Source organism: Crocuta crocuta, unplaced genomic scaffold, assembly GCF_008692635.1.
Source record: "Crocuta crocuta isolate KB4526 unplaced genomic scaffold, BGI_CrCroc_1.0 scaffold653, whole genome shotgun sequence".
NCBI lineage: Eukaryota > Metazoa > Chordata > Mammalia > Carnivora > Hyaenidae > Crocuta > Crocuta crocuta.
This window is the reverse complement of record NW_027527134.1, coordinates 1,344,461-1,356,698: the sequence shown is the minus strand read 5'-3', so window position 1 is coordinate 1,356,698 and position 12,238 is coordinate 1,344,461. Positions and strand designations below refer to the sequence as shown.

The following is a 12,238-nucleotide window of genomic DNA, read 5'->3' as shown; positions in this document are numbered from 1 at the left end:
GAGCCCCCCCCCCCCGGGGTCAGCACCCTCGCAGACAGACGAGACTGTCACAGGACTCCGTGGGCTTCAGAGCGCCGGGCACCGCGCCCCTGGGAGCCGCGGAGGGTGAGCGCGACGCCCCCCCCGGGGGAGGCACGGCCGGGTTCTCACAGCCGGGCGCCCGCAGCGGGCAGAGCGGGGCCGGGAGGGCAGCGCCTCTCAGCTCTGGAGGCCACGGGCCTGTCACGCACCCAACGGCCCTGCCACGGACACGGACACGGACACGGCATGCAAAGGCAGGCCTGTGTCTGTGTGACAATAAAACTTTATTCACAAAAGACGACGGGGGCAGGGGCTACGCAAATCGCACATCCTGCGAGGGGCTGACCTCCGTCTACGCAAGGACCTCCCGTAGCTGCGTAACAACAAGCAGACAGGCCAGTTCACAAACAGGCAAAGGACGGCGGGCCTCGCTGCAAACACGACACAGACCGCACACCGGACGCCACCTGCCACCGCGAGGCTGGCGGGCGGCACCGGACGACCCTCGCCCGCTGCCCGTGCGGCCGCCCCGGAAGCAGTTCCGAGGGCAGGGACCCGGACGGTTCGCGCGCCCGTCTCCCCCACGCATCACTCACAACAGCCGAGGGGGGCGGGGAGCAGCCCGGGGTCCACAGGGGCCGGGACCCGTGACGCTGCGTGAACTAGGCCAGACGCGGAAGGACACGCCGTGCGACCCACTCGCACAAGGTGCGGGGTNGGGAGGGATGGGGTCAGAGGGGAAGGGGTCCGGGAGGGGCCGGGGAAAGGGTAGGGAAGGGCCAGGGAGGGGCCAGGGGAGGGATCGGGGAGGGGCCGGGAAGGGCCAGGGAGGGGCCAGGGAAGAGTTCAGGGTCCATGTTTCACAGGGACAGAGTTTCCATTTGGGAAGATGGAAAGTTCTGGAGACAGATGGTGGCGACGGCTGCACAACAGTGTGAATTCACTTCATGCCCCGAGCTGTGCGCTTACACGTGGCTAAGACACGTTTACGGGACGTGTAATCCACCACAATACAAACCATAATAACGTTAAAAGCAGACGAGGGCGGGCGAGCGCGCCCTGACGGAACCACACGCCAGGCGCCCGGGTTTGGAGCCGCACCGCGGAAGACGACGCTTCCCGCGCCTGCCGTGTCAGCTGCCTGTCCCACCACCACCCAGGACCATCACCCGGGGCGCCAGGCGCCACCCGACTCCTCACCGGGGGGCCTGATGACACCCACAGCGGGAAGGGTACTCAGAGGCAATAACAGACACACTTCAGGGGAGCCCAGTCCTTGAATTCGTAATCTAACACCTTCCAGTCGCTGTGGGAATTCGCATTAGAAAGTAAATTAATTGTCACTGTAAAGTGGAACCCTTCTGCCGCTAATTATGTGGCATCCTGGCTACTAACTAAACTGCCACTTGAGGGTAATTTCCCATTTTTCCTGAGAGGCAGCAGGAGGTGACGGCAGCAAAAAGTCTGAAACGCAGAATCCGTGCAGGTTTATTGTGTGATAACCGCCTCCACGCAGATGCCAGGGCGTGGGGGGCATGCGGGGCATAGCTGGTATACCGAGGCCCTCAGGGCGCCAGGCCACTGAGGAGCAGGGTCCCTTTGTGGGAAGGGCCCCGGGAAGCTCTTTTTGGGCTAATTTCCCCAGAAACAGCCACCCCCGTATCCTACAGGCGGCCGACTGTTAGCACAGGTTCATCCCAGCCTTCACGTGGGGCCCAGACCGGCTCCTCCTTTCTCCCTTGCCCTTGTTTGGCAATGCCCACCATCACAGGGGTGGCAGCTCTGAGATCGAGTGTTCCCCACCATCTGGGAGCCAACAGAAGTTCCCTAGGAACAGACTTGAGGCCCGACCCTGACTGAGGATCTCCAGAGAAACTTCCACAGCCCCATCCCGGCCCCCAGGATGGTGACAGGCCAGAGCTCCAATCAACTGGCCACGTGCCCTCCTGTCGTGAAGAAACCCAGAAGGAAGATGGCCTGGGTACAGGCCGAGGCTCAGGGGTGTCCGGCCCCACTGGCCTGAGGCAGACGCCCCGGAGGCAACAACAGTGAATGAGCAGGTACTGTGTCGGGCAGGGGTTCGAAGCCAGGTGCTTCCTGACGAGGGAACAGCATCCGGCATCCGCTGGGGACAGAGGAAGGAGGATCCGGGCCCTGCCCACTCGCCAGGGCGGCTGGGGCTTTGTGGGGGAGGGGCGGGACACAGGCTGCAGCAGGCGGAGGGGGTGCTGTGGAGGGGCCTGGGCAGAGGAAGGGGAGGGCCCAACAGGGTTCAGGCAGGGCCGGGAGGGAGGTGGAGGCACCCCCAAAGCCGATGGCGGGCAGGAGGGCGGGACAGTGGCTCCTACGCTCCGCCCCCTCCTGCCCTATTTATCTCCCCCGGACACACATTCTCCCCAGGGTCCTGGAGGCCGAAACAGATCTTCGGTTTTTAAGCATAAGGTGCAGACACAGAAGAGACACGCGAACAAATACATAGCATTTCACAGTATGAACCTTTCACTGGGGTGGAGAATTAGGGAAAGGATGTCGAAAACATCTTCTTGGACAGAGAACTAAGAAAGGTAAGTTTGAGGGGGTCCTGGGTGGCTCAGTCGGGTAAGTGACCAACTCTTGATCGCAGCTAGGGTCATCACCTAGAGGTTTGCGGGATTGAGCCCTGCATCAGGCTCCTCAGCCACCACATGGGGTCTGCTTGGCACTCTCTCTCCCTCTCTCTGCCCCTCCCCCGCTTGTGCTCTCTGTCTCTCTCTGAAATAATAAGTAAACATAAACAACAACAAAAAAAAGAGATAAGTTTGAGAAATATTGTTCAAAGGGGTTTGAATCTCCATACCTTCCCTGATGGTCCTCAGCAACAGCCATGGATAGGACCCAGTGTGCGCTCAGCCTGAGCTGAATTAAGCCACAAAGCGCCCACGTGGCTGTGAGCAAGGTGTGCTGGGAGCCCACATCCTCCCCCGAGAATGGCGATAACCTGACTTTGTGAAGTCTGTCAAGGTTAAGGGCCACACTCAGGCAGTGCTAAGCATTTGCCCATTCTTTAACCCCATGTTGCACATGAAACAATGCTGACAGCACACAGTAGGTGCTCAGTAAAACGGGCACTGTGCTCTGGACAATGAGCTCAGCGCAGTTCTTGACTCTGCAGACCCAAGGTCATGGGCTTCCCTCCATCATCCCCTGCCCCGGGCACAAACGGGTATGCTCGTGGCCATGCAAAAATGGCATAGGGACACTCATAGCACCTCCCCTGTCCACCAGCAGCCCTGAGCCTCACTGGCAGCGTCCAGCGTGGTGGGAAAGGAAGCGAGGACATCGCAGAGCAGAGAGGAAAAGGCAGAGCGGGGGCCTCAAGCGATGGTCCCATTAAGTCCCCTCATCGTCACACCAGCCGGGGACCACAGAGCAGCTTTGCTTCCCCAGAGTCGAGGACAACTCCAGCCCCCCTCTCCCCAACCTAACACAAAACCAGGGGCCTGACCACAAGGAACTGACCACCCTCTGGCCACGGCGCCAAAGGGGCGAGGCAGGCCGCATCAGGACAGCGGCGACTGGCTTGCGGGTGAGAAACACAAGGTGCCCTGACTCACCAGAGGTGCCGGCCCCCTGGGCCCCGCAGAAAAGCTGCTTCGAACAGGAATGGGCTGTGCTCCGCTGGGCCGAGGCACGGAGACTGGAGGGACCCTCAGAGCTGGGAGAGACCAGAACAGGACAGGGTCAGGTAGGTGCCGTCAAGAGCAGATTGTTAAATCTCCGAGCGGATCCTGGGATCTCTGAGCTAAAACCCAGGGGCCGCACTTCTGCTTCAGGAAAGGCAGCAGGTGTGCTCCCGCATCTCGCCCACACAGCGCAACTAAAGCACCAGGATGTTGTACAGAAGACAAGCAAGACTCCGGAAGGGGGAGAGGAGGAGGAAGGCTGGCAAGGGACTACGGGGCCCGAGGAGTGGCACGGGGCTCGGTTCCCTCGGCTGGGTTTTTGCCTCAGTCATCCCAGGCATGCAGCTAAAGAAGTCGCAAACCCAGACATACAGTAGAAGCAGACAAAAAGCCCCCACGAATGACTGTTCTCTGTAGCCAAGGGACCAGGAAAGTGGCAGCCTGAGGAGACAAGGGGTTTACACAGCGCCACTCCACCACAGCCGGAGGCCACAGAAGACGGCGCCCACCCGGACCCACTGCAAAGGCTGAGTAGGCAGCTGAGGCTTCCAGCCTGGGTAGATGTAATAGGCACCCAGCCCCCAGTGGGTGGGGTCAGATAAGAACAAGTAAGAGCTGGGACTTTTTTCCCCACCAGGTGGTAATGAATCCTCCTCTCACTCCATGGTATTAGGGCGAGCAACATGGGGAGCTTGAGTATCCACACCCACGCAGCGGTAACAAGGCACCCCTTCCTCACCACACAGGGCTGGTGTGAGGAAAGAGCTAATGAAGAGTCAGGACTTTTCCATCACCACCAGAAATGAGGTCACCCCCCACAGTACTGGTGGGGGCCACACAGGAAGCAGGAGCCCCCAACCCCACCAGCAGTAACAAGGAGCTGCCCCACTGGAGTATCAACAGAAGCCAACTGTGGACTAGACTCCTGCATCCACCTGGCAACAACGGGACAGCACCCCCTCCTCCCTTCCGAGAGCGGTGTCAGCGAACGCCGGCTGAAACAGAGGTTTACGAAGATCCAGAGTCTCACCAGATAATATGAAAATGTACACCTTTGCACTGAAAATGACTCATTATCCCAAGAACCAGGAAGATCTCAAATGGGAAAAAGACAGTCCGTGGCTGCTGACATTGGGGTGACAGATGTTAGAATTATCTGACAAAGAGTTTAAAGCAGTCACAATAAGAATAAACAATTATGAACATGCTGGAAACAGATGAAAAAAAAACTAGAAGTTTCATTTAAAAAACATAAAATATCAACGAAGAAATGGAGATAAAGAAGAACCAAGTAGGGGCGCCTGGGTGGCTTAGTCGGTTAAGCGTCCGACTTTCGCTTAGGTCATGATCTCGCGGTTCGTGGGTTGGAGCCCCGCGTCGGGCTCTGTGCTGACTGCCAGCTCAGAGCCTGGAGCCTGTTTCAGTCTGTGACTCCCTCTCTCTCTGACCCTCCCCTGATCACGCTGTCTCTCTCTCTCTCTCCTAGAAATAAATAAAACATTAAAAAATAAATTAATTAATTAAAAAAAAAAAAAAGAAGAACCAAGTAGAAATGTTAGAACTGAAAAATGTGGTCATTGAAATAAGCAGCTCAGTGGGTGGACTCGACAGCAGAACAGAGGGGACAGAACAACCAACAGAAATTACCTAAACTGCATGGCAGAGAGAAAACAGATTACGAATTTAGAATAATCATGGGAGTCTTTGGTGGCTCAGTCGGTTAAGTGTCCGACTTCGACTCAGGTCATGATCTCACAGTTCATGGGTTCCAGCCCCGCGTCGGGCTCTGTGCTGACAACTCAGAGCCTGGAGCCCACTTCAGAATCTGTATCTCCCTCTCTCTCTGACTCTCCCCTGCTCACGCTGTCTCTCTCCTACAAATAAATAAAAACATTAAAACTTAAAAAAAAAAAGAATTAAAAATAATCGGAGCCTCAGGGACCTCATCAGAGGTATGCCTTTAACCTCATCAGAGACCCAGAAGGAGAAGGGGGAGCTCCAAAAAAGTATTCAAAAATATAACAGTAGAAAACATCCCAAATTTGGCAAGAGACATAAACCTACAGATTCAAGAAGCTTAACAAATCCCAAATAGGATAAATCCAAGCAAATGCATACCAAGATGCATCATAATTAAACTTCTGAAAACTAATAACAAAGAAAAATCTTGAAAGCAGGCAGAGAAAACGGATACCCTATTTATAGTAGGGAAACAACTAGAGTAATAGTGTATTTCTCATCAGAAATCATGGATGCTACACACAAAATTTTTGGAGTAATCATTGAAAAGAACTATGAATCTAGAATTCTATATCCATCAAAAATATCCTGTAAGAATAAAGAAAAAATCAATACATTATTGGATGAAAAGAAACCAAGAGAATTTTCCATCAGTAGACCTATCATAAAAGAATGGCTGAAGAAAGCTCTTGAAACAGAAAGGCGACAATGAAAGAAGGAATCAGGGAACACTGGGAAGGAAAAAAGAACACAGTAAGCAAAAATATGGATAAATAAATTTGGCTCACCTTCTCCCCTCAAGTTTTCTAATTTATGTTTAACAATTGAAGCAAAAATTATAATGCAATCTGATTTGGTTCTAAATGTATGTAGAGAAAATATTCAAGACGTTTATGTTATTATAAGTGGGGGAGGGTAAGGAAACATAAAAGGAAGTAAGATTTGTATATTTCACTCAAACTGGTATCACAGTAGATGGTGGTAAAGTTATACATGGAAAATATAATGCCTAGAGTAATCACTTAGAAAGCTATACAAAGCTCAAAAACGATTACAGATAAATCCAAGTGGAATTCTAAAAGTATTCAAATAACCCACAAGAAGGCAAAATGTGATAACAGATATGAAAAACAGAACAAACATAAAACAAAAATCAAAATGGTAGATGTAAACCTTAAAAGAGCAATAGCTGTATTAAAGGTAAATGGTCAAAATATACCAGTTAAATGACAGAGATTGGCCAAATGGACTAAAGAGATTTTATTTTATTTTATTTATTTTATTTTATTTAACTTAAAAGATTTTAAAAGACTCAATTATAAGAGGTCCACAAAAATTCACTTCAAATAGTGACATAATCAGAATGAAAAAAAGATATACAAACATTAACCACAGGAAGGTAGACGTAGCTATATTAACATTAGATAAAGTAGACTTCAGAACAAATAAAACTACCAGAGAAGAACTTTATAATTGACAAAAGGTCAGTCCACCAAAAAGAATAGCGACCTTAAATGTACATGCACCAAACAACAGAGGAGAAAAATATGTAAAGCAAAAACATAGAACTGAAAAGAAAAAGAGACAGTTTCAGTTGGAGACTTCAATACCCCCATCTCAGCAACTGACAGAATTTAACTAGACAGAAAAGTCAGCAAGGATGTGCTCAACCAACAGATTCTAAGTGATATTCATGGAACGTCCCATTCAATAACAACAGAATATACACTCTTTCAAGTGCTCATGGAATATATACCAAAATAGACCATATCTAGGGCCACAAAACAATCACAACAAATTTAAAAGTGAAATCATATGTAGTGTGTTCTCTGACCCAACAGATTCAAATTAGAAATCCATAACTGAAAGGTGACAGAAATCTCCAAATACTTTTAAGCTAAAACAGCACACTTCTAAACCCATGCATCAATGAAAGTTTCAAAGGAAATGTTTTTAATACGTGGAACTGAATGAAAACAAAATAAAATATTCCAAATTTTGTGAGACACAACTAAAGCAGTAATAAGACAAATTTAAAGCACTAAATACACACATTAAGAAAAAAGAATAATCTCAATCAAATTCTAAATTCCATCTCAAGAAGTGAACAAAAGGAGAGGAAAATAAATCCAAAGCAACCAAAAGGAAGGAAATAATAATCTTAAGAGTGGGGGGTGGGGGGAATAAAACAGAAAACAGGAAAACAATAGAGAAAACAATAAAACAATGAGCTAGTTCTTTGTAAAAGTCAACAAAATTGACAAAATTAGCAAGACTGACAAATTAAAAGACAGAGACACAAATTGCCAGTACCAGAAATAAAATGGAAATGGGGCACCTGGGTGGCTCAGTCGGTTAAGCGTCTGACTTCAACTCAGGTCATGATCTCATGGTTCATGGGTTCGAGCCTCACGTCGGGCTCTGTGCTGACTGCCAGCTCAGAGCCTGGAGCCTGTTTCAGTCTGTGACTCCCTCTCTCTCTGACCCTCCCCTGCTCACGCTCTCTCTCTTTCCTAGAAATAAATAAAACATTAAAAATTTTAAAAATAAATAAATAAAAATAAATAAATAAAACATTTTTTTAAAAGTAAATAAATAAATAAAATGGAAGATATCATTATGGACCCTGCAGCAGTCTTTATTATCAAAAAGATAATAAAGGAGTATACAAAATAGCTCTACACACATAAATTTGACAATGCAGACAAAAGAAACCAATTCTTCAAGAAATATAACCTATCTCAACTCATCCAAAATGAAATAGATAATTTGAATAGCCCTTATAACTATTAAGAAGATCAGATTCATAATTTTAAAGCTCCCAGTTTTGGAAGAAACCATAAATCTTCAAATGATTTCACTGGAGAATTCTGTGAATGTTTTAAGAAAAATTAATACCAATTCTATACACTCTCTTGCAGAAAATAGAATAGAAAGGAATAATTCCCAATATATTTTATGGAACATGTATTTAATAGAACACATTCTATAAAACAGAGAGTACAAAACAGGAAACCATAGGTTAATATCTCTCATGAATATCAATGTAAATATCCCTAACAAAATTTTATCAAATAGAATTCAACAGTATATGAAAAGAATTATATCCCATGACCAATTGGGGTTTATTGCAGGAATACAAGGCTGGTTCAATTTTTTTTAATCTGTCTGTATAATACACTATATGTCAACAGACTAAACAAGAAAAATCATAGAATCATGTTAATAAATGCAGAAAAACATTTGACAAAATTCAATATTCATCTATGACAAAAACTCTCCCCAAAATAGGAGGGGTACTTCCTCAACTTAATAAAGCACAATGTGAAGAAGTCCACCAACTGACATTATTCCAAAGAGAGAAAGACTAAATGCTTTCTCTCCATGCTCAGGAACAAGGCAAGGAAGTCTGCTCTCATGAACTTGGTGGTAGACGGTCTATAAATTACAATAAGGCAAGAAAAGAAAATGAAAAGCAAACAGACTGAGAAGAATTAAAACTGTCCCCATTTGCAGATGACAGGATTGTAGAAAATTCCACAGGATCTACAAAGAAAAACCTCCTAGAAATAATAAGTAAGTTGAATAAAGTCATAAGATAGAATGTCAACATATAAAAGTCAATTGTATTCCCATATGCTAGCTGTGGACACCAAAATTTAAAATACGACACTGTCTATAATTGCTCAAAACTAATGAAATACTGAGGTATAAATCTAACAAAACATGTACAAGACTTGTGTGCTGAAATCTGTACAACACTGAGCAAAGAAATCAGAGATCTGCAGAAGTGGAGAGACATACCATGTTCATGGATTGGAAGACTCAACATAGTCAAGATGTCACTCTTCCCAAATCAACATACAGGTTGAATGCAATTCCAACCGAAAACTCAGAATGTTTTTTTGTAGAAATAGATAGTATTATCCTAAAATACATGGGAAGGCAAAGGAACTATAATAAGTAAAACAAACTTGAAAGGGAATACAGTGAGAGAAGTACGTCTGCCCAATGTCAAGGCTTACTCTGCAGACGGTGATCAGGCTGGGTGGTTCTGCTGGAGGGATCAGCACATCCTGGAACTCAACGAAGGGCACAGAAACAGACCCACAAACATGCCCAGCTGGTTCGCGCAAAGGTCTAATAGCAATTCAGTGGAGGAAAGACAGCCTTCACACAAATGATGGTGAAGCACCTGGATATCAATCAGCAAAATAATCACCATAACCGTAGTTATACAAAAATGAATTCAAAATGGATCATGAACGTAAATGCACAACATAAAACTATCCAGCTTTAAGAAAAACATTTTCTCATAGGAGAAAAATCTTCAGGATCTAGACCCAGGCAAAACAAGTGCTCAGATGGGACATCAGAAGCACAAGCTACACACAGAAAAATGGATGAACTGGACAAGCTTCTGTCTGTGAAAGACCCATCGTGCAGATCAAAATACAGATCACAGACCGGGAGAAAATGCTCACAACCGGTGTAGCTAACAAAGGACTAAAGTCTTTACTTGAAGGAACTCCCAAAATGTAATGGTAAAAAGCTTCACAATTCATTTGAAATAAGAACAGAAGACATAAAAAGACACTCCATGAGGGACAAGAGCTAGATGGTGGACCACTGCGGGGAAAGACGCTTCAGCATCGTCACCGCCAACGGGATGTGTGTCACAGCAGTGAGGCATCACTACCCACATGTCGAAATGGCTGAAATAAAAACCAGTAACATCAAATGCAGGTGACGCTTAAGAAATGGGGCCACTCGCACACTGCTGGTGGGGATGCCACACAATGTGGCCTTTCAGTAAAAATGTGGTAGTTTCTTAAAAATCTAACTGTGCAACGACCATATGACCCAGAGTTTGCACTCAGGGCACGTGTCCTACAGAAATGCAACACAAAACCCGCATGCTAAGGTTTATTCACAACAGCCAAACACCGCCAACAGCCCAGGCGTCCCTCAGAGGGCGAACGGTCAACCACGCTGATGCATCCATACCGTGGACACCACTCAGAAAGAGGAGGCACCTCACACACACAACCGCCTCTACAGTCGTGCTCAGAGAGGAAAGCCAATCCCGAAAGGTGTGTGCTGGGTGACTCCGCTTTGCACGCCTGTCAAAGTGACAAAATGGCAGAGATGCAGAGCAGAGCGGCGATTGCCTGGGTGAGGAAGCTGGGCGGGGAGGGCTCTGTGGCTACAAAGGGCTGCATGAGGGCTGCTCGTGCTGATGGACACACTTAGGTGTGGCCGCACCTGCCGATGCCAATGTCCTGGTCATAAGAAGGCAGTGCAGTTTTGCAGGACTTTGCTGTTGGGATGAGCTGAGTAAAGAGCACAGGGGGTTACAGGGGATGGGGGACCTCTGATGCCTTACCACTCAAATTATTTAAATGAAAAGGTTAGGGGCGCACGGGTGGCTCAGCTAGTTGAGCACCCGACTTTGGCTCAAGTCACAGTTTTGCAGTTCGTGAGTTTGAGCCCTGCGTCAGGTTCTGTGCTGACAGCTCAGAGCCTGGAGATGCCTTGGATTCTGTGTCTCCTTCTCTCTCTCTGCCCCGCCCCCACTTGTGCGCGCGTGCGCGCTCTCTCTCTCTCTCTCTCTCTCAAAAATAAACATTAAAATAGATAAATAAATTAGATTTAATTAAAAATAAAAAGGTTTCTTATTTTTTAAAAGTACGTGTGGAAAACAAAACAAATAAAAAAGCAGTTAAAGAGCATTACCATGTGACCCAGGACATGTAATTCCACTCCCCAGGCTATACCTAACACTGACAAAAACTCTATGTCCACACAAAAATTTGCACACCCCTATTCACAGCCGTGCTATTTGTAATACGCAAAACGTGGAAACAGCGCAGTGCCCACCAGCTGATGCATGGATGAATAAAGTGTGGTCCATGCACGCGCTGGGACATGGTTCAGCCAGGAGAAGGCAGGAAGCCCGAGCCCCTCCACAGCACGGACGGACCCTGAACATGTGATCCTCAGCAAAAGCGGCCAGTCACAAATGACCCCGCGTCGCAAGGTTCCAGTTACGGGAAGCGCTCAGACAGGCAAATCCATCGAGACAGAAAGAAGCTTAGCGGTTTCGAGGGCTGGGGAGAGGAGGGGGGTGTGGGCTTTCTTTCAGGGGGACGAAAATGTCACAGAGTAGATTTTGGTGATGGCTGCACAATCCTGTGACTGTACCAACTCCCCCCCCAACTGCATTGCACACTTTCAGTGAGAACTGTGCAGCCAAGGAAACGCACCCCGACGAGCTGTTGGAAAAAAGAAAGCACTGAATGGGTTCCAGGACGTCTTAAAAGCCTTCATTTCGGAGCGACCTTCCCTGTGCCCCACAGAGTGAGTAAAATATTGAACTATTTAAAAATGTTAGCCTTCTGCTGTCTGCATCTATTTTTAGAAGTGCTCATCATTTCTAGGAGATTGAAATCGTAATTGCAGGGCGATCTGAAGGAGCTGCAGCGCCGCCGGCCGCCCTGGGCGCGGAGCGGTCCCGGCATCCTGGACGTGGGGGGCGGGGGGCAGCCTGGACAGACACCCTGGACGGACCGGCCTGGCCCCAACTGTCCCTTCTGCCTCTTGCTGCCCTACCTCCTCTGCCCCCTCCGAGGGAAATCGCTTGTGCAAAAAGCAGGATGGGGCAGGATGGTCGCCGTGGGCGGGTGTCACACAATCACACGTGCACACGCACATGCACCGCTGGGCTCCCCCGCATCCACAAAATGCTCCTAAATCCCCTGAGCCTCCAGCTCGGTCGCCAGACAACAGTGCAGGTCGCACCAGCTTGGGAACGG

General features: G+C 48.1%; 1 long non-coding RNA gene across 2 annotated transcripts; it reads left to right on the top strand.

Moving 5' to 3' along the window:
* The first annotated feature begins 1,641 nt into the window (after positions 1–1,641).
* LOC144225505 (uncharacterized) lies at positions 1,642–11,719 on the top strand. 2 transcript variants are annotated; one of them, XR_013333343.1, is made up of 3 exons: positions 1,642–2,081; positions 2,422–2,585; positions 11,662–11,719. It is a non-coding gene; the product is annotated as an uncharacterized LOC144225505 (long non-coding RNA). The 2 variants fall into 2 exon arrangements; XR_013333335.1 differs by lacking the exon at positions 11,662–11,719 and adding an exon at positions 3,286–4,993.
* The last annotated feature ends 519 nt before the right edge of the window (positions 11,720–12,238 follow it).